The sequence below is a fragment of the Neovison vison genome, chromosome 8, assembly GCF_020171115.1.
Source record: "Neovison vison isolate M4711 chromosome 8, ASM_NN_V1, whole genome shotgun sequence".
NCBI lineage: Eukaryota > Metazoa > Chordata > Mammalia > Carnivora > Mustelidae > Neogale > Neogale vison.
In genome coordinates this window covers 81,057,797-81,081,691 of record NC_058098.1, presented here as the reverse complement: position 1 = coordinate 81,081,691, position 23,895 = coordinate 81,057,797, and the positions used below count along the sequence as shown (strand labels likewise).

The 23,895-nt window shown below is 35.0% G+C and overlaps 1 long non-coding RNA gene across 1 annotated transcript in view; it reads right to left on the bottom strand.

The window, feature by feature from the left end:
* LOC122915706 overlaps positions 1-23,895 on the bottom strand; it is a 245,670-nt gene that overhangs the window by 138,111 nt on the left and 83,664 nt on the right. The gene's annotated exons all lie outside the window — the stretch shown is intronic.

Here is a 23,895-nt window from a genome sequence, read left to right as displayed (position 1 = left end):
GCACACAGCTACATGTTAGAATTCAGATTCCAAAGCATCCTTATCAAATGAAAGCATGTCTTCAAAGTTGAGGAGGAATAGAAAAGATGTAAGCACAAGTAAATCTCAGCCATTTTCAAGTACAGCTTGGTCTTCAGTACTTTAAGGACTGCCTCTCAATGCAAAGTGGAAAATGAAAACCAGCCTCTGCATATTGATGGTAGCTGATTACATTGTGTCAGAATCTTTATTAGAGTTTTTAAATATTTGAAAACAAATACTATACAATGGGTAATGAGTTATGTTTCTATATTAATACAAGTGCATCACTAAACATGTCTGCATTCATTTTTTTGAAATGAGTATCAAGATTCAAGCTCAAGTATTTTCTAAAACTCTTTACCCCTGTAGTCAGAATGTGAGAAGAATGTCACATCACCACATTATTAAACCCAGTAACATATGTATTTCTTTGTATTTATGTATATAAAATGTATTTTATTTCTATTTTTCAACTCTAGTGTTAACGTAAAAATTACTGAGTAGAGCAAATGAAGATTTCTTTCTCAATATCAGAAACCTATAAATGTATTATGAGTTTACAAAATGAGTACTTTAAGTCATTCAAACAATTCTTGTGCACATTAAGAATTTTTATTTTGGGGCACCTGGGTAGCTCATTCAGTTGATTACAACTCAGGGCTCAAGTAATGATCTCAGGGTCCTGGAACTCACCCCACCTCAGGCTCTGCGCTCTGTGCCAAGTCTACTTGTCCCTCTCCTTCTGCTCTTCCACCTCCCCACTCTTTCTCCCTCTCTCTGTCAAATAAATAAATAAAAATAAAATTTTAAAAAAATAAAAGACTTTTTTGTTTTACTGTTTACTTTCCCATTAGCGGAAAACTTCTCAGTAATAGAGCTTAAGAATTTTTTCATTTAAGGGCGCCTGGGTGGCTCAGTTGGTTGGACGACTGCTTTCAGCTCAGGTCATGATCCTGGAGTCCCGGGATTGAGTCCCGCATCGGGCTCCCAGCTCTATGGGGAGTCTGCTTCTTCCTCTGACCTTCTCCTTGCTCATGCTCTCTCTCACTCTCTCTCTCTCAAGTAAATAAATAAAATCTTTAAAAAAAAAAAAAAAGAATTTTTTCATTTAAAATAAAGATAAATTATTTTGGGAAAGAAACTCAGACATGAGAAGCATATCTAACTGAATTGTGGGTAATAGGTAGAAATTCCTTTGGGTGATAAATAATATTTTCACTTGGATAACACCATTTGGTTTTCTGAATAGAATATTAGTTTTCCCAAAACTTTAGGGAAATAATTCTACTTTGTCTCTCTTATGATTTATTTTAATCACACCTATATGAAATAGATAAGAGAAATATATTACTTTGAACTAGGACTTGCTGCAAGTATAACAAAGGTACAAAATGGCTTCCATTTTAAGTCACAAATTATCATGAACTTTCAGATAGTTACATGACTGTCTTAAGCATGAAAGCAGATAATTCTAGTGAAAGGTGTGTTTGTCTGAAAATCAAAATTAGGATAATTTACCAAACTAGACCTATCAGATATTCCTATTTGGATTTATGCCAAATCTGATTTATGCTTTAGTTTTTTCATCACTAGAAATGTGATTATTTGTCACCATAAGAAAGATATTAGTACTACTGTAAACGTGTGTTAAAATAAGCAGATATAGGGGCACCTGGATGGCTCAGATGGTTAAGTGTCTGCCTTTGATTCAGGTCATGCTCTCCGGGTCCTGGGATTGAGCCCCATGTCTGACTCTCTGCTCAGCAGGAAGTCCGCATCTCTCTTGACTCCTGCCTCTCCCCCTGCTTATACTCTCTCTGTCTCTCTGTCTCTCTCTCTCTCAAATGAATAAATAAAATCCTTAAAAAAGAAGAAGTAGATATATTGATCACAACCCAAACACATGAGTGATAACCTAAGGCAGGCAAAAGACTGATCTGCAAATGATGAAAACAGAAATGGTTTATTTTTACATATCAGTTACTCTGATCATTGTATCAGACATGTGCCTGTACATAATTGGCAGATCCGAAGAATCAGTCTTCAATTACACACTCCTCCTTCCTCATCTATCTCTGCACTTAAGACTTCTAACCTGCCATTTTCCCTCCATCCGTGCTGATGCTGTTTGACTTTATTCTTCCATCTTTACTTGTCTAGCTGATATTAGAGCTAATTGCTCTAATATCAATCTTTCTGCCATCCATCTTTCCTCATTCCATTCCACCATCCACACAAATGGGGTTCTCATAAACCGCGTTAGCTTACTCACCTGCACTGTATCACCATATCCTGATCTCTTGCTACTCTTATGTCTCTGGGCTTTTCCTTCTGCCTACCCCTGACCTCTCTACCTAGCCTCTGAATATCTATTTATACCTCAAGAGTCACTTCTTTGTATCTGTTTTCTCTGTATCTATTTTTCTCTCTATTACTCTTTCCTATTTCCCAAGGAGAAAAGTGGTTAGGACTCTATTGAACCATTGATCTTCAACTTAGCTCTGTAGTTCCAATCATAATACTCTGAAGCCAAAGCCATTTTTCTCATTCTACTAAATATGGCATATATTTTTTAAATGCACATAGTAGGTGTTGAATTAATTAATTCCTAAGAAAATGGGTCCTTGTATTTGTTGGAATGAACAAGTGAAAGTACTCCCAAATGCACTCATTATTTATAACCATTAAATGTAGATAATAGAAGACTTCTGGTGTAAAATGGCATCTGGCCACCATCCCCTGGCACTGCCTCTCCCAATCGTCAATAACATACATATGAAAATGGAAAACTCTAACACAGAAAACGAAGACTGACAGGAAACTCAGTGCCAGAAATCTGGGAAAAATTTAGAGTGATTATAAGGCTGATGCATCAAGAGTGAGAAAACAGTCAGTAGCCGATCCAAGCATCACCTCATAAAACAGAATAATCTACCTCCTTGAAAGAGCAGTAGGTTCTATCACTCTCTCTTTTTTTTTCCCCCTGCTCCCATTGTCTGTGGCACAGCTCAGCTCAGAGATTTGGACCCGTTAATAAACAGGAAACAGAGCCGCCTTTCTGTTCAAAATGGGTGCTGATTCTGGAGCAGACATAATACCATACTCTCTTCCTGTCCACTCATATTTCTATACTTTTCAGATAGAAAAACCCTCAAAAAATAATGACTGAGGAAAAGAAAGGTAGGAGGATAGTTAGAGCACATTGCATCCTGGGAGATATTACACCTACAAATGAAGTGTAGAAAGAAGAACTGGAGGAGTACTGCTCTCAATGAATCCTGCAGGTTATAATTTCAAGTAATTCCATTATTTTGGTTAGGTGGTGGGCAGTAGTAGAGGATTCCATCCAGTTAGAATCCTACTACATGAATGCCCCTGGTCATTGGAAATTAGGACGGAAAATGAACACATTCAGCTATAGTATGTGTAGAATGGTGGAAGAAGAAAAAATGGAAAATAATACATCTGGAAAAAAGTTCTCATTTGAGTGATGGTAAGAGAAATAAAATAACAAGGGACCTGTTGTTAAACATGATAAATTAAGCAAAAAAAAAAAAAATTAAAAATTAAAAAATTAAGAAAATTCAGAAGTTTTATATATTTCTTGCTCTTATAGAAACCAGGAACAAGATTTAGAAGATTGTTTGCCATCCTCAATATATGATTAAAAAGAAGAAGAAGAAGAATGATCTGAGCTAAGCAGAAAATAGATTGGGATGAAAAGACTGCTAAGACTTGAATTAAAACGAAAAATTTCATGAATAGGAAAGCTAGGACATAAACCCTTGTGATGAGCCCTAATTTAAGTAATTAAACAGAAGTGTTAGCCCTAAATAGCTGTTGCAAATATATTTTCAAATCTGAATCCAAATGTCAAAAATAATTCTTATAAAATAATAGATCTGAAGTAGAAATAATTTAATAATATCAGTCTAAGTCTAGTACCCCTTTGAGATGAACAAGTGGGAAATAGGGGATGGGGAAGGGAATATAAAAGCATTCCATGTGGATAAAAAAATATTATTTCTTTCTTCACTTTAATATTTGGAAAAACAGAAGTTGGATATTTTGAAAAATGAGTAGAATTCTATGTCTACCTTCCTAATCACTAGAGAAGATGAAAGCATATTCCATTAAAACAATAAGAAACACAAAAAGGTAACAAAAATTATAAAAACTCAAAAACTGAAGGAATGAGAGAAAACATAAAAAGGAAGATAACCATAAGAAAAAAAGACCCCATTTGTCAGTTTTGGAAAAAATCAGAAGTAGCTGGAAAACTAACAGACTGAGTCAAAAAATACACTCTATGGGCTGTTACCATGATACCTCTAATGTGGAAGTACATATAAATGTCAAAAATAAGTAGAGATTTCTCAAGCAAATATAAATTAAATGGCCATAGAGATGGCAATGTTAACTTTGGACAATGTAGATTTTAAGGCAGAAACCATAAAATGAGATAAAAGAAAGATGTTTTATATTGATAGAAGTTATGATAATGAAAATACAGCAGTGAAAACTCTTAATGTGTCCAACAATATAGCATTCAAATACATTAAGCTAGAACTGGCAGGCAAAGATTAAGTGGAAAGTAGAAACAAAGTTGTCATGATAGATTTTAATACACCTAGGACAAATCATGAAGAATTTGATTTCATGAAGAATTGGAGGATTATAATTAAAATAAAGCTAACATGAAAAATTGGACTAATATAGCTAATAAGATATGTATTGAGCCACCTACTCTAAAAAAAATAGAGTTTATTTGCTTTTGAAGAATCTATGTAGGACATATTTAAAAATTGATGATATTAACTCATGGGGGAGGGGAAGCTCAATAAATTATCAAAAGAAACAGAAATAATAGAGATCAAATAATCTGACTACGTGTCTTGAAACTGCAAATATTTTAATCAAGCCCAAGAGATTCCCCAATTACTTAAAATGCGTGAGTGTGCATATATACATACATGCTTGCACACACACATATAGATATTCACATAAATATCTACACACATATATATCCTAAAATATACTATTACTGCATTTCTAGGATTTGATTTAAAATATTGGAAGAGAAAAAAGTTGGGGACACAGGTGAAACAAGTGTGGCAAAATGCTGATAATTGTTGAAGCCTGATGATATGTACATAGAAGTTGACAGAACTATTCTTTTTACATTGCATATGTGTGAAATTCCATATCAGATAAATACCCTTAAAAGTACCACATATCATAACTTATGGATTGCTTAGAAAGCTAAAAATTGGAGGTAAATTTATAATCCTAAAGCTATTACCACCACCACCAAAACCCTTAAAAAAATTAAAAAGAAGAAAATATTACAGATAAAAGTAGAAATGAGTAAAAATGTTAAAAAGCCAAAAATATCTTAAAATTAATAATTATAAGAGCCAATGTTTGTAAATGTTATTAAACAGTCAACAATTCCATCAAGAAAGAAGATGCAAGTACCCAACACTTAAATAAGTAATGATAATAATGGGAAAGACATTTTAACATTAAAAAGAAAGGAAACTATAATAATGTTAATAATTGGGCACCTGGGTGGCTCAGTGGGTTAAAGCCTCTGTCTTTAGCTCAGGTCAAGATCCCAGGGTCCTGGGATCCAGCCCCACATAGGCTCTCTACTCAGCAGGGAGCCTGCTTTCTCCTCTCTCTCTGCCTGCCTCTCTGCCTACTTCTGATCTCTGTCTGTCAAATAAATAATAAATAAAATCTTTAAAAAAAAACAATGTTAATTAATTGCTAAAGAAAAAAGAAACCATCATAATCTAGAGGAAAGCCTATATGAATATTTAACATTTCATGGTACACAGTATTCTCTAAGGTTAAAACAACAGATAGAATTAAAAAATAAAAAATAATTGAGTAATATATTTAATGATAACTTTATACCTATACATAAAAATTATCAAACATAAAATTAAAATTTAGATGGCAAATTGAGGGCCTGAATTAGCAGTGATAATAAAGAGAGAAAAGATGTAAGAAATATATTAAAATACATAAACATAGAGAAAGGTTTTTTTTTATTTGATAATAATGATGCCACAACTAACAGAGATGATACAGGGGAATAGAGGAAAGATGACAAGTTCAAATTCACACTTGTGATTTCAAGATTTATCTAAACAACCAGTTGGCAAGCCATTGGATTTAGAATTTTAAAGCTCAAGGAAGAATTTTGGAGCTAGCAAGATGTATGAGCAGTCATCAACATGTAGTGATAGTAAGCATCTAGGAAGAATGAGTAAAACAAAAAGAGTAAAAGGTGGAAGTTTTAAAACTGGAGAAAACTATCTCTTAATGTTAGAACTATTTCCACAAAGGAAAGCAAGAATGAAAGATGAAATAAGAACAAGGAGAAAAGAGTATTGTAGAATTCAAAGGAGTTGAAGAGCAAATGGGAAGTCAGGAAGCCTACTGGGAAGAAATAGACATCTGCCAGTCCCAGGAGTTTGGAACATCACTTAGTGGCAGCTGCAAGACTTCCCGGACCTGGCTGCCCAGGATACCTTTACTCTAGTCCTGGTCTAGAGCCAGAAATGAATTATTCTAGCCTTATACTAGCCAATGGAATTAGACTCTTAGGACAACCAAAAATCCTGTCATTTTAAATTACCAAATATTTGCTGTGGAGAACCAATGACTTCATATTGCCCTAGTACAAATTTCCGGGCTTGCTACCTATCTTCTAATCTGACTATGGGTTGGTTAAGCACAACCTGACTGTGGCACACAGCTCATCTGAGATAATGACACGATGGCTGCAAGTTGCACAGGCGTCCAATGAAATCACAATGCCATCTACGGACAATGGTAGAACAGAGGGATGGATCATCACTTATACCCAAGGGGCTATATTCTCTTCAGTCAGATACCTATTTTCTTCTATGCAAATAATTTTCAAAAAGGGAGCAATTCTCTGCACAAAGTTAGGGCCAGTCAAAAAAGTAGGTTTTAGAGTAAATATTTCAAGATACTGTCCAGCAAGGGGCACGGCTTAGCAGTTAGGGTATGCCCAGCAGTTAGAAATAAGGTTCAAGCCGAATTACTTAATGAGGTTCAAACTCACTGCTTAATGAGGTGGAGAGGCATTAAAACAAATTCCAAAAGCCAAACTTCAGTGATGTAGTTTGAAAAGTTCATAGTTTATAGCTAAGCTCAATAAAATGGACGTGGTGGTGATCACTCTAAGGATCACCTTCCTATAACAATGACTACTCTAATTGTGCCATCTTTGAATAATAATAATAATCACAATTAATCATGATATTAGCCAAGACATATTGAGGATTTACTAGGTCCCAGGGACCAGTCTAACCAATAAGATAAGCAGCCAAAATTCAAATCGGGTGATCAGGCTTCAAAGCCAACATGTTCAGCTCCAAGTTTCCAATGCCTCCCTGCCACTCCTACATTGAAGAGAGAAGATTTGACCTGAGGTAACAGTTTAAATCTGGTCTCTGCCACATACAAACTGCAAGGGCCTGGCCAATTTCTCTACAAATCCCTCAGACCCTTTATCATTACAAATTGGTAATGCCTATTTGTAGGTAATTCCAGAAAGGTGCTGTTAAGAACGGGATGAGAACATACACAAGGCACTTAACAGATGGATAGTAAGCCCTCCACAAAGGTGATAATAATGAGGAGGAGGAATAGGAAAAGGGAGTGAAGGAGAATAATCACTATCCTTACCACCACTGGAACTATTTCTTTGTTTTATGGTTGTGATTATATTAGTTTTCTACTGATCTTATAACAAATGACCATAAACTTTGTAGCTTAAAACAACAAAAAGGTATCTCATTACAATTCTGTAAGTGGCAAGTCTATTACAAGTCTCATTGGGTCTAAATCAAGGTGCTTGGAGGGCTCTATTCCTTTCTGTTGTGCTTCTAGGGGGAGAGTCTGTTTTCTTGCCTTCTCCAGCTTCTACAGGCTGCCCACACCCCTTGACTCGTGGCTTCCTTCTGTCTTCAAAGCCAGCAATGGTGAGTGGAGTCCTCCTCACATTGTTACCACTCCAATCTCCTTTCCCTCTTCTACTTTTAAAGATCCCTGTAAATACACTGGGCCCATCCATGCAGATAGTCCAGAATAATCTCCTATTTTCAGATCAACTGACAGCCCTGATTCATCATCTACTTTACTTCTTTTTTGCCATATAAACTAATACATTCACAGGTTTTAGAGATCTGAACATGCATATCTTTAGGCGGCCATTATTCTGCCTACCACAGGGGCATTTTCAAGAAATTCTTTAGCTACTTGAGGCCTATACAGGGCCAAACTGAGCTAACTAAACCCCCTAAACACCATCTGTAAAGCATATTAAGGATGAGGCATTCTACCACCCCATTAATGTGCAACCACCCCTAGGCTTTATTTATTTATTTCTAAAAGAAATCTGCATATGGGAGGTGACCGTATTCCTACCGATTGGTGCAGTTAAAAAGATGAACTGCTGAAAAGCTGAGTCTGAATTTTTCCACTGCCTATTTCTGGCAAATTCAAGAAGAAAGGGAAATGACCAAAATAAAAATAATAAAATAAATAATAAAAATATTCAGTGAAACTTTCACATCAAAGCACACCTGAAATAGAAAGGTTATCTGCTCAACTAAGGTTCATCAACACACATATATTTCATTTTATATTATTTTCACAAAAAACGTATTTCTGTATAATCTTCATTACACTACTTCATTCCTATCACTTTCTTAATCAAAAGGCACCTATGGTTTTCCATTATATATGGAAAAGAACTAAACATTCTCAGTTCATCATTTAACAGCCTTACCACTAGATAAGCCCACCCTCCCCCCCCCAATCTCTAAGCAAATTTCTAATTACTATGTGCCAGAGAGAAATAACCTTGGGCTACACCCTTGTGCCTACTAGAGTGCCCCACCACACACTGTTACCTAATTATCTGAATTCTTCCTATTCCTCAAGACCCATTTAAATATATTCTGTGATGCTTGTCCTGATAGGTCCACTAACCCTTGCTCCCTTGCTCCTCTAAAATTTCAGTAACAATAAATGCTGGTACTTTCCTCTGTCATTTGTCATTGACAAATGTCTATGGACAAGATCTAATGTACACACACTTTCAAAATATTTGAAATGATTGGCTGATTGATCTATTTAACTTTGGGATTTGGAATATCCCACAATATTATCTCTGCAAAATTTTCTAAACCAGTTCTGAGTTTTGAGGTTTTTTCCAACACATCCTCTAAAAGTGCATTTCTAAAAAGTATTATGCAATTTCACAGACCCAGATGAACATTTAAAATGGGATAAATTACAATAAAATAGTGCAGTACTTTCCTGCCACCAGATCGCAGGGATACTATTATACTAATAAATAAAAATGGATATGATAAACTGTTTTCAATTATGCACTATTTGGAACTATATTAAGTATTCTAATAAGAGGAGAAAATGGCAATATAAAAATGCTTATGGAGAAATGCAACAAAATAAACATTTAATGAAAGGTTCAGAGGGGAGAAATGTATCCTCTTCTATTCTTTTTCTGAGAAACAAAGCTTCTCAATACAAGAGACCAGTTCAAATGCAGAATGGGGACGGAGAAGGAGCACAGAATAAGGAAAGTCAACCACTAAAGAGGTGAGGACTCCTGAACAAGTCATACAACATCTCTGTGTCTTCCTTCACACACCTATAAAGCAGAGAACATTGAGCTATATAGTTTCCAAGACTAATTCATCCTCAGAAATTCTAAGATAATTTGATGTAAGGAATCATCATCTAGGTAAACCCCATAGTTTATAACTAATTTCAAATAACCTTTGTCTTTTTCACAAAACATCAACACATTAGAGTTATTCAGAGTTTAAAAAAATTATCTTTAAGTTCATTAAAATTAAATCATAATATAATTTTACTTTTTACCTAAAGGAACAAAATAAAGCAATTGTTCTTAAAAATACCACACAGCCTTAATTTTGAAGTAGATGTTCTGAGTTTATTTTATCATATTAAATAAACATTATTGAAATTCTCCATTTTAATTTCCATGAGACTATTGTATAACGCTGAATGGACCCCTGCTTTCATAAAACAACATATTTCCATGTAATTCTCCCCATGTGATCTTTCTATTTGTGAATTCAAACACTTGCTTATAAGCATGAGCATTTTTGCTGCCTTCCCTATTTATTCAAATAGGTTTGTTGACCACATATTATTTGAAGGTTTTGTCAACCACATATTACAAACATACCAAAGAATCTCTTTTTTTGTACCACAAGGTGGCATCTTCTTATTTTCATATAAACCTCTGAATAATTAACATAATTTGAATAATTTTATACACCTGAACTATTTTTTAAAATTTTGAGACAACAATTTAACAGCTGTGCAAATATATGGCAATTTTGTTAGCTAATACAAGTAGGACTTATGGATATTTATGTTCCTGGAATCTTCAGAATATTGAATCTTTAACAGAATGATGAGCTGTTCACAGCAAAAATTCAATAAACATTGTCCTCTAAATGTTAAGTTCATAAAAATTAGTAATACAAAGCATATACTGTAAAATATATGTATTTAAATGGAAACTTCCTTAGAAATGGACACGAATGCAGAACAGACCAAATACAGACCAATTTACTAATTGCTTTAATTCCAAGATTAAATAAGTAATGCACATTTATGCAGTGCCTACCCTGTGGCTACCACAAGTCAGGCACTTTAACCTACCTTTTCATAAAGTTTCATGAAAAATCTTCTCACATATATTAATTCTATACCCAGAAACAGTAGTCCAGTACTTCTTAAACATTCATTGACTATATAAATCTAGGGAGCTTGATAAAATATAAAATTCCAAGCCCAATTCAGAGAAACTTTAAGTCTAAAACAGGACAATACATGATAAAAACCTGTAAGTATTAATAAGGACTTCTACCACATTAAATTAAACTGTAAAATAGGGGCACCTGGGTGGCTTAGTAGGTTAAAGCCTCTGCCTTCAGCTCAGGTCATGATCTCAGGGTCCTGGGATCAAGCCCCGCATCGGGCTCTCTGCTCAGCAGGGAGCCTGCTTCCTCCTCTCTCTCTGCCTGCCTCTCTGCCTACTTGTGATCTCTGTCTGTCAAATAAATAAATAAAATCTTTAAAAAAATAAAAATAAAAATAAAATAAACTGTAAAATAATCCCTAGAAAAGTAATCTCAAATAGAGAGACTACTAATCTAAAATAAATAGGTGAATATATGAAACATATTGATAAAATCCTAGGCTTGCTTCTGAAAATCATGATTCTTAATATGGCTCCCTTGAAATTTCACATCACTATTTCCTGTCCCACATCTAGTGATGAAATATTGAAGATGGTAGTAATTAGTTTTTTTAAGATGGGAAAACAGGAGACTATCCAGGGTAAGACTTATGTCAGTCACTACAGGGTCTTGTAGCCAGGTTACACAATAACTTATAATTTTGTAAAGAATAAGTGGAAGACACATCCTATGAGGACACAAAAATCACAGTGACAATTACATTAAGGCCACAGAAGAGCACTGTGTTAGGGAGTGGTCATCAACTTTCTGCCTCAGATTATGTGCTCATTGTAAGATCTGGTCATTGACAGCTTCTTATCCATGGACATATGCTGCCCTAGCTCATAAATACCTCTGCAGTTAAAACACTGTAGTGTGATCACTTACTAAGGATGCAAGCATTGTCTGTGAAGAAAAATGTCCAAATCTATGAAAACATTGCTAGTAAGATCATAGATCTGTACTGGAAAGAGTTCCCAGAACCATAATTGCCATCCCACAGGCATGCTCCCTTGTATACCCCTATACATACACATTCATATACATGAAAGCCTCAGATAACTGCTGTTACATTTAACTCTGCTTTTTGATAGAAAACCAAATAATGTTGACGATCCACTGTGATGTATACTGGGCCTACCAGATGTAAAATGTGTAAGTTCTTCCTTCCCAGCCTTTTCAGTCTTTTGCATGTCATTTCCCCATGTTTAGAAGGATAGAAAAGTTCCATTTTAAACAAAATTGTGAACTAAAAAGTAATCCCTGCCTCACACCATACATCAAATTTAATTTCAAAGCTTAAAAAAAACAAAAACAGAAACAGAATTGTAATGGTAACAGAAGACATAATCCCAGGGTAGGAAAATTATAATATATGAAACCAAAAGCATGGCATAACAAAATATTAATGAATTTGGTTACTTAAAAATAAAAACAAAAACTTCAATATATCCAAAAAATTATATACAAAATCAAAAGGCAATTAATAAATTAGAGGAAACATTTGCAAAATATAGGATAACCAAAGTGATTACATCTGTTGTATATAGTTTTTATAGTAGGAATATGGCAAGCATCTTGGGAGAAATTGAATGGACAATCCGCAAAGAAATACAAATGTCACTAAACTTAAGGATTTCATTCAACATCACTAAAAATCAAGGAAATTCAGATTACAGCAATAAAAGATTTTCTGAATCTTCTGATAGGATTTTTTTTTATTCTAACACCTAATACTAAAAAGAAGAAGGAAAACAAGTCTCTGAAATATTGCCATTGGGAATGTAAACTGGCACAATATTTCTGGAAGGCAATCTAGCAATGCATGTAAAAAGTTTTTAATGTGCACATTTTTAACTAGTAAATGCATGTGTAGTAATGTATTCAAAGGATAAATGTGAAAAGATATAATATCCTTCTAAAATTGAAAACCTAAGAGTCCAACAATTCCTTCAATTGGTTATACTGCAGCTATTAAATATGAGTTGCAGAAGAAATCATTTTAATAAAGTGAGATGATGTTTATACTCTTAAGAGAATAATGAGTTAGGAGATAAACACTGTATTCTCAATTTCGGAAGAAGAAAAGATATATAAATATAAGAGGAAGACTCTAGGGATAAACATTGAAATGTTAGCAGAGATCACTTGCAGGTGCTTGATTACAAGTGCTTTTTAAATATTCCTTTTCAGTTTATTTTTATTTTCTAAAATTTCCTCAATGAATGTGATGGTTAATTTTACATGTCAACATAGCTAAGGTATGGTGCCCAGTTGTTTGGTCAAGCACCAGTCTAGATGTTACTGCAAAGGCATCTTTTAGATGTGTTAACATTTACTATCAGTAGACTTTAAGGAAAGCAGATTACCCCTGTTGGGCCTCATCCAAACAGATGAAGACCTTAAAAGCAAAGACTTAGGTTTCCCACAGAAGAAAGAATCCTGTCTCAAGACTGCAACATCAACTCCTGCCTGAGTTTCCAGTCTGCCAGCCCAACCTACAAGTTTCAGATTTGTCATCCCCCTCCAACAATCATGTGAGTCAATTCCTCAAAATAAAGCTGAGTCTCTTACTGTATATGTATGTGTATATACTGTACACACACACACACACACACACACACATTCTGTTTCTCTGGAGAACACTGACTAATGCTATGAGCATGTACTAGTTCTCTGGCTAAGAAAAAAATGAGCAGGCAGATCTTTAAAAATTAAAGAATGAATTAGAAATGAGAAAAAAATACTAAATTCTCTTTGAGACAAAGCAATATACCCAAGAAAAAAAAAGATCGTGTTTCTCTACTTATTATTTAAGGGTCACTGTCTATCATGCACAGGTTGGACAAAGATGTGAAGAAAAACGTTATTTTTGCCTGGCCTAATCACATCTCTACCATCTCTATTATGTGAGATGACGAAATTTGTCACTTGTCTACTATTTACAGGTGAAATTTTAATAATTTATACTGTATAACCATTTGCTGATAAGATAAACTACAGTCCTGAAGGTATTTTACTTGAAAAATAAGAAACATTTTCTATGTTGTTGTCTTTTCATATTAATATCTGCTAGTCTATCATGCTAATTAATAAATGTAGCAGGCATTGTAAGTCTCATGGTTTTTTTCTAATTTTGTTTAATTTATCAAATGGAAAATAATCTAGCAAAGAGTCATTAATTTAATTTCTTCTGAGAGGGAATCATTACTAGATATGTTAAATTTTCAACAATGTAGCTTCAAAACAGCTGTAGCCATGGAAAATTTTTATAGTTTTAATTGAACATCTGTGCATTTTAATTGATTAATTTGAAGAAAATACAAGAAAAAAGAAAGAACAGTAGGTAATACGAATTTAACAAACCACTTTTTGTTTTCTCTGCTACTCAGTTAACAATTTTCCAATATAAACAAAACAGATTATCAAACAACGTTAAATAATTCCCATGGCTATCAATATATTTATACCAACTTAGAAGATAAGACAAGAATTTAAAAGAGGATGGTTTTCAATCAAAAACATGAACAGGGATACATACATGAACATATATTGTGCTTATTAGGGTCTCTGTGTCTATGGAAAATGTTGGGCTAAGTCACTCAGGATAACATCCAAGTAATGTAAAAATTCTTCAACACCCCCACCACTGCTGCCGCTACTAGGCACATAACGATGAACAGAACCAAAGATATTTCATTACTTTTTCCAACACCCAAAGATCATCCTTCTCAGTATTTCTTTTCTTTTTTTACATGTATTGCTTTCTTACTAACTCACATTTTCTTATACCTAACCTATTTTACTTTCAAAACTTAATTATCACAGGTATGGCAATTGTCCCAGATTTCTCATCTTTTGCCAGTACTTGGAGACAATGTGGCTCTGGAACTTTTACTGTGATTATCATTGCTATTAACTGGTAAGCACACTGTAGTAAGATCTAAAGATATTTTTATCAACATCATTCAGAAACTGAGGGAAAGGATAGACACAAAGAGAAAAAAGAAAAAAGCATTGCCATAGGAGGAAACAAAAGTGAATGTCTCTTTTAGTTTAAAGGGAAGAGTTCCAATAACTTTGCATAACCCTGCACCAAAATAATCATCATAGTAGTAAGATTTAATGATATATGTGTATTAGTTCAGAAATTAGTCCAATTGAAAAAGATGTTAGTCTTTGTCACTTCTGTGCTAGAAGAATATGTAGAGAATAATACACTCATATTAGAAACTGATCTATTTCCTAGCCACTTTTGTTTTGTTCTTTTTTTTTAGATTTTATTTATTTATTTTACAGAGAGAGATCACAGTAGGCAGAGAGGCAGGCAGAGAGAGAGAGGAAGGGAAGCAGGCCCCCCTCTGAGCAGAGAGCCGGACACGGGACTTGATCCCAGGACCCTGAGATCATGACCTGAGCCGAAGGCAGCGGCTTAACCCACTGAGCCACCCAGGCGCCCCTCCTACCACTTTTGAAACCACATGACCAGCCATGCTGGGCAGCCCACTGTTTGAGTTATAGTAGTTGCTCATTTAACGTTTGAACATATTTTGAGCGCTTTCCATTTACAAAGTGAGTATGCCAATTACAGATTAGTCTAATGTATCCATTCATGAAAGTAACAAAGGATAGATACCTGGCAATGAATTTTTAGCTACTGATTCTCTACTTAGGTGAGTGTAATACAGGAGTGTTTCACAACAGTTTATCACAACCTAAGCTGCAAGCAAGTTATTGTCTTTTATCAAGCTGGCATCCCTGTCATTATACCTATGTAAAAATCTCCCCCTCTTGGACAACAATTCACATTCCAAGCATTTTTGTAATTTAAATATATACAGGTGACCCTTGGACAACATGAGTTTGAACTGTGGGTTTTTACAGTTACAGTACTTAAATATGTTTTCTCTTTCTTATGATTTTCTTAATATTTTCTTTTTTCTAGCTTACTTTATTATAAGAATAGAGTGTATAGGAAGCCTGGCTCAGTCGTTAAGCGTCTGCCTTTGGCTCAGGTCATGATCCCAGGGTCCTGGGATGGAGCCCCACATCAGGCTCCCTGCTCAGCAGGAAGCCTGCTTCTCCCTCTCCCACTCCCCCTGCTTGTGTTCTCTCTCTCACTCTCTTTATCAAATAAATAAATAAAAACTTTACAAGAAAAAAAAAAAGGATAGAGTATTTAATACATATACAAAAATATGTGTTAATTGAATGTTTATGTTATTGGTAAGGTTTTGGTCAACAGTAGGCTATTAGTAGTTAAGTTTCAGGGAGGTCAAAAGTCATATTTTCAACTGTGCAGAAGGTAGGCACCACTAACCCTCATGTTATTCAAGGGTCAACTGTATTACCAATTCTTAACTTCAAATATGAAAGATACTCAAATTAGTAGGTCATCTATTTCAAACTGGTAGTGTTGTACAGTGAATGTAGGTAGATATTTAGTATATTTTTAAAGATAATTATTATCTGTCTAGAAAAACTATTCACCGGAAATTTCTTTCAGGTTGAGCACAACCTTGGTTGAAAGTAACTCTCTAATAAAATTAAAACAAAACTTAAACACAGGGATGACACTGCATGTGAATGGAAATTTTCTTAATGAAATGCTTCCACCTCAAGTGAAAGGGGTGGGCACAGAGTATAGAAAAGAAATTATCAAAAGACCCTATAGGCTGCATAATATCATACCTTCTCCTCTGTCACTCCTGTACCTTCCCCACAACACAAATACACATGTATGCATAAATTTAAGAAGATTGTGTGTGTGTGTAAACCAATGAAGGTTGTGTGTGTGTGTGTGTGTGTGTGTGTGTGTAAACCAATGAAGCACTGGGTTTGGGGTCCCAATTTTTCTATGCAGCATGAGAAAATGACTTAGATTCAGGAGCATGAAAAGTCAGAGGAAATGAGATAAAGGAACCCACCAAAGGTTGAAAAAGGATATTTATTATTCCAGAAAGTAGAGTTGGTCTTCTTGAGTCAGGAGACCTTACGTCACTGGGTTACATAGCTATAGAACAAAAGCTGAATTCCAGACTTGAAAAGTACTTGGCAGGAATATTGTAGATGGGATTTAAGTTTCAAAAAAAGAATTTTTTTTAAGACCTTTCCAAAATGGGAATCCTATGTTTCTATGATTATATCTCTAGTTAAGAGAAATGATTAGCATATTAGCCTTCTAATTATACTTCAGTACTATAAACTAATACAGAAGCTTAGATCAAGGCGGATTTACATAAAGGTACTCCATTGTTTTACCTTGTGGTTTTAGAACAAAATCTCATAAAATGGAAACCCTTTCTGTTTTTCATAGGCACAACTATTAGAATTCCAGCTATGATATATGTCACAATTACAAAATATCTGGAAGTAGAGAGGTCCAAATTTCCAAGAAAATTTTGGAATAAGGACATCTAGCTTACATTTTAAGGTCCAGAAAGCCACAGTGCAGTGGGCCCAAATATTTATGTAAGCAAAGACTACTTTGGGGGTGCCTGGGTGGTTCAGTCAGTTAAGTGTCTAACTCTTCATTTTGGCTCAGGTCATGATCTCAGGGTCCTGAGACTGAGCCCCACACTGGGTGTGGAGCTTGCTTAAGATTTTCCCTTTCCCTCTCCCTCTGCCCCTACCCACTCCATTGTTCATGCAGTGAGCACATGTGAAGACTACTTTTATTTTGTTTTTCCCTGTGGTTCTGTGTTTATTTTTTATAAAATGTGGATTCTTTAGCATAAAAATGTATGGACAGGGCAATGGAACATACTATAGTATAAATAAGAGGTTAGTAATTCAATAAGGCAACATTTACAAATTATTAGGATAAATTATTAAATAAAAATATTATAAAATATAAAATATAAAATATATATTTATAAGACAAATTTATAAAATATATTTATAAGAAATGAATTTCTTATAAAATACAATTTTCCAGAAGTGACACAGAAGAAATAGAAAACTTGCATAGCCCCATATCAACTAAATAAATTTAAATTCTTATTGAAATCTTTCCCCAAGGATAATGCCAGACCCATCTGGTTTCACTGGTGAATCCTATCAAGTATTTTTTAAAAGTAATTGCAACTATGTTACACAAACTTTTACCAAAAATAAGGGAAGGGGGGTCACCTTCGAAATCATTTTATGAGCCAACATAAACTCTGGCATAAACTCTGCCATCAAAACCTAATAAAGATATTCTCAGGAAAATAAAAACAAAATACTACAAACTGATACTTCTCATGAATAAACACAGAAGAATCCCTTACAAAATATTAGCAAACTGAGTCCAATAATACATTAAAAGATAATACATCATAATCAAGTAATTATGATAATAATTCATATCTAATACACTTAAGGCTGTTTTCATGTTTGAACATAAATCAATGAAATTCATTATGTCAACCGAATAAAATGAAAAAAGCAGGAGATAGATGCAGGAGGGAAAAAAAAGACAAAATATAACATTCATTCATGATAAAAACTCTGAAAACTAGAAAGGAAGGGAACCACCTCAGTCAGTGTGATAGAGGGTATCAGCTAAAAACCCACAACTAATATCAGATTTAATGGTTATGTATTGAATACTTTCTTTCTAAGACTGGAAGGTAAAGGTTTCTGCTCTCACCACTTGATTTTACTGGAGGTCCTACATAGTGTAATAAGACAAGAGAAAGAAATAAAAGACCTAAAATTGGAAAGGAATAGGTAAAATGGTCTTTATTCAGACAATATAATTATATACATAGAAAACTCTACCAAGAAAAGCTACTAAGTCTAATAAGGTTTTAGGATACAATTTTAAAAATCAATTGAAGTTCTATATATATGCAACAAACACTGAAAAAAATCAATTTCAAAAAAGCAATGTAGTAAACAATAGCAATATAAGCGATCTCCCTGGGATTACTTCCCAAATAAACTGGCTCCCATCGCCTTTGTTTCAGGCTCACATAGACAGCTAATATCAAACAAAATACATGTGCTAATATACAGACAAATCCTGAAGTGTGAGTATATATAAAAAATCAGAAGTTGCAGATTGTTTTTATTTTTTTATTTTACTTAATCATATTATCTAATTTTCCCAAATAATTTTTACATGTGTATAATAAGAGAAAATAGTTATCAACCTTTAAAGCTCTATTAAGAAAAATAGTCAAGCAATTTTACCATTTATGATGAGTGATCTAATTTGCCCAATATTATTGACTAAGGTATTAAGATTTAATATATCAACTTTAAGAAATTTAAATGACAACGTAATTATTAATAATAGGCCATTTGGCTAAACATTATAAATATTTTAAATACTCTTCTGAAGTAAAAAAATTATAATATCTTTTCATAAATTAGTATTAAAATAGATAACATTCAGAAATATTCATCAACAAAACGCAAAAATATTATGCATTTTTTCATGTTATTCAACATGTATTTATTGACTATCAACTGTATGAAAGTACTATTCTAAGTGAGTTATAAAACACAAAAACTATTGAGTGCCAGAGTTGTCATAAATATTTCACATGTATCATATCCTTTCCCCGTAATAACAGTAATGAGCAGACACTAACATGGTCTCTATTTCATGTGGGAAAACTGAACCACACAGAATGAAGCAACCGGTGTGAAATGACACAACTGTGGGTGTTCGTGACAGCATCCAGACTGGTGAATCTAATCCCAGAGTCTGCAGTCTTTTTTTTTTTTTTTTAAAGATTTTATTTATTTGACAAAGAGAGATCACAAGTGGACAGAGAGGCAAGCAGAGAGAGTGGAGGAAGCAGGCTCCCTGCGAAGTAGAGAGCCCGATGTGGGACTCTATCCCAGGACCCTGAGATCATGACCTGAGCTGAAGGCAGAGGCTTAACCCACTGAGCCACCCAGGCGCCCCCAGAGTCTGCAGTATTAACCAACATGCTGAACACAATGCTCAGGGGTAAGCACTGCAAAAAAAGGTTCATGTTTTCATGAAGCTCACATGTTAGCAGTGAATACAGGAAACAGACAAATAAATAAAGGAAATAATCAGACAATTATAAGCTCTGAAGGAAATAAAATATAAGCAACAGCAGGGGATGCATGTTGGGTAAGGCTAAGGGAGGCAGCATCCAAACTGAGATCTGAATGACACGAAAGAGCCAGTCCCATATAAATCTTTGAAAAGAGTGTTTCAGGCAGACAAAACATCTATGCAAAGGCCCTAAGCAAAAGTAGCGTTGATATGCCTGAAATGAAAGGATGAAGGTAAGGAAGAGAAGACTTGAGAAAAGCAGGCTCTCTCAAACAGTGAGAAAAATTTTAGCTTTTATCCTCAGTCTTATGGAAAGCCACTGGAAGGATTTAGGAAGAAGTCAGCACCATGATATTACTTGTGTTTTTAAAATACAGTTTTATGGAGCACAGATGATAAGGGAAGCATGAAGGGAGACAGATAGACCAGGAGGCTATTGCAGTGGGATAAGGGAGAGATAGGCGGGTGGTTTAGGCATAGTGGCTAAGGTGGGGAAAGAAAAGGTAGACAGAAGCAGACCAGATCCAATACGTTCCAGAGACAGACCCAGCCAGACTTTCTAAGTGGATAGGTACGGCGGGTGAAGGCAGAGCAGAAGCAAGGATGACAACTAAGTTTTTGGCTTGAGAAACTTCAGATGGTGGGAATACTTACTGAAATAAGAATGGAGAATGAGAGAGCCTGAGGATGGAGAACAATAGATTTTAGATGATTATTTACATCTAAAGTGAGATGTCGAATACGCAGTTGGAAAAGTAAAATGAAGTGCGTGAGAAGGGCCAAAGAGGAGATGGGAATTTGGCAGCTACCAGCAAAGAGATGGTTGTTAAAGCCTCTGGATTGGGAGAAGTCACAAGGGGGAGTGTGTAGGTGGAGTGGCCAGGAGCCCAAAGGCAAGCCCCAGGCACTATAACAAACAAGGGACTGACAGGCAGGAGTCAGTCTGCGTAGGAGCAGCCCCTCAGGCCACAGGAAACTGAGTTTCCTCACAAGAAACAAAAGATAAGCAATAATCCTAGAGATCCAGGATAGAGGGCTCATCTGGATCAAACTCTGTCTCAAGTTTCAATGAAGGAGAATAGGATCTTACTATAGACCAACAATAAGCTCTTGCAAAACCTATATCAATTTAAATCACTCATTTTTACAGAAAACTCTGAAATCATGCCTCCAAAGAACACTCATATGGAGAACTTTACAAAGTTAAACATCTTTTATGAATGAAGAGTACATCTCTTATATAATCAAATGAGTAAACCAAGAGTCTCATATATCAGCTTGCTTAAAACAGGATCTAACTTATAGTACACCAAATTATGCGTGAGATCACCTTACAGTTTGGATTCAATTACAGATTGAGAAATTGAGGCTGAGGTAACTTTTCCAACGTCAGCTAGAATCTTAGCCTGGTCATAACTAGAGACCAGTTCTTACTCTGGTGACACAGTAAATGCCTCATGGTTCTGTCCCTAAAGCCTCATGGTAAAGTTTATTCTCTCTCTTCACTCTATTATCCATTTACTTAATACATCCATCCTGCCAATAAAAGACAAGAAAAACAAGATAAAGTCACAAGAAAAGAATGAAGGAGAAATAGAAGAAGAGATCATCACAGCTCAAAACTTAGCGTAAAGGGATGCCTGCGTGGCTCAGTTGGTTAAGCAGCTGCCTTCGGCTCAGGTCATGATCCCAGCATCCTGGGATCGAGTCCCAAGGAGCCTGCTTCTCCCTCTGCCTCTGCCTGCCATTCTGTCTGCCTGTGCTCGCTCTCTCCCCCCCTCTCTCTCTGATAAATAAATAAAATCTTAAAAAAAAAAAAAAAAAAACTTAGTTTAAAAAAGTGAGTATAAATTTTTAAGAAACTAAACAAAGGAGCATAGACAAAAAGAGAGAGAGGGGTTGAGAAAGAGGCAAACCAAGAAACAGATTAATTACAGAGAACAAACTGATGGTTACCAGAGGAAAGGTGGGTAGGGAGATGGGTTAAATAGGAGATGGGACTAAGGAGTGCACTTGTGATGAGTACTGGGTGTCATATGGAAGTACTAAATCATTAAACTGTACACCTGAAACTAATATCACATTGTATGTTAACTAACTGGAATCTAAATAAAAACTTCAAAAAAAAAAGTTAGTATGAATGACTTTTGAGTTTCCTAGCAGCACAGGCAAAAAGGAATTCACCATGGGTTACAAAATCTCTGTTATCTAAAAAAGGAACACACCAGATAGGCAAGAGACATTTCTTCTCTCGATCCTTAAATCCAACAGTATTTCTTACAGGTGTTCATTTTAGGGAAACTCAACCACATAATGATCAGAGAGCAATTCCTCCAATGGTAAAGAAATATTCATCTGGTCGCACTTAGGGTTTTCATTTAAAATGTGGTCAACAGCTCAGTGTTCCCTGGTATGAGACTGTTATACAGTTCACGGTCATCTCAGCTTTTTTAAACAACTGTAAGAGTTGGCCAATGACTTGAGAACCATGACAGGAACTTTTACGAGTGTCACATAAGCTCAAGAGAAATAAGACCTACTGTATACTCTGTACAAATGACCTATATTACATCTCTCTTAGATGCAGAACATCTACATGAAATAAAATCTTGGCAAAAATTTCAACACATTGCTTGCCCCGCAGCACTAATTTTTGTCCCTTCACAAGCAAATTGCCCTGGATTTTAACTAATGAAAAAGCAGTTTGTTTTTAGAAAACATACTCATTATCAGCTAATATAACAGAAATGACCAGGAAGAGCCACGATTTAATATGGATTAAATGTGAATACAACTTAGAAGCTTTCTTCATGTTGAATTAGATAATCAAAACTATTAAACAGTATTTCAAAATGCTTTTCATAATCCCAGGACCATTAATGTCATGTTCAAATCACTGTGGATTTTTGTTGTTGTTGTTGCTTTTACTATTCATAGGGATACAATGAGTCATTGGCACATTTCCAGTGCAAGATGCATTTGAATAATACATGACATGCCCTTTAGCTAGCATCATGATGCCAGATTTAAAACAAGGTAAGAAGTTTCCTCCATGTACACTTGCAGTGTTCAGCTGTTCATAATCTATAGCGTTAACAATTTATCATCAAACCCAGCGACTTGCTGCCAACTTATCAAAGTGGCCACTGGATGCATATGATCAAGTCTGAGCATCTGGCTCTCCTCTGTTCCTGACATTAGCACAGACAACAGAATCAGTGGACTATTGAATGCAATTACAGTAAGCGAGACAGACAATAAAGATTGATAGCGCCTTCTCTTTTTATCACACACAAAACTAGTGGGGGTTAAAGCTTTGCCTTGAGCTGCCTTCATTTAACAATGATTGAAAATATGCAATTGTGTTGGTAAAACACTGTAGCCTGTACCACTTCATTTACTGGACACATTATCAAATTAAATGAAAAGTGAACTGCCAAAAGCAACAGTTATTATATATTAATGATGAATATTTACTTAGCATTGTTCACAAATCATACAGAGAACAGAATCCTTCTTGTTATCTTCTTTGCAGGTTACAGCTGAGTAGGCTTAACATTTCTATGTTTACGTTAAGTCTTCTGTCTACAAACCTCTAAATACAGACTTGCACGATTGGTTTTGTGACTATCCATGTGATTACAATGTGTAATTAATAAAATGCTTTAGTTGTAGATGAATCCTAATTATTGAAGAGCTCCCCCCACCTTTCTAACAGTTCCCATTCTTGTAGCTTTCTTTGTAGCAAGAGACACTTAGCCAGGAGTAGATGCTGTAACCAGAAGGTTAGGAACTCCAGCATCACTAAGATTCCAAAATATGGAATGTGAAGAAGACCTTCAAGATACAAACCACAAATATATATTTTGTATTTTTCTCCAAAGATTTTTGTTTTAGTACCCACGGAGGCTATAACAGTTCACCCATAATCAGACCTCCAAAATAAGATATGCACAAGGGGCAGAAGGCAAAATGGATCAGTTTAGAAGGAACTATTGAGCAGAC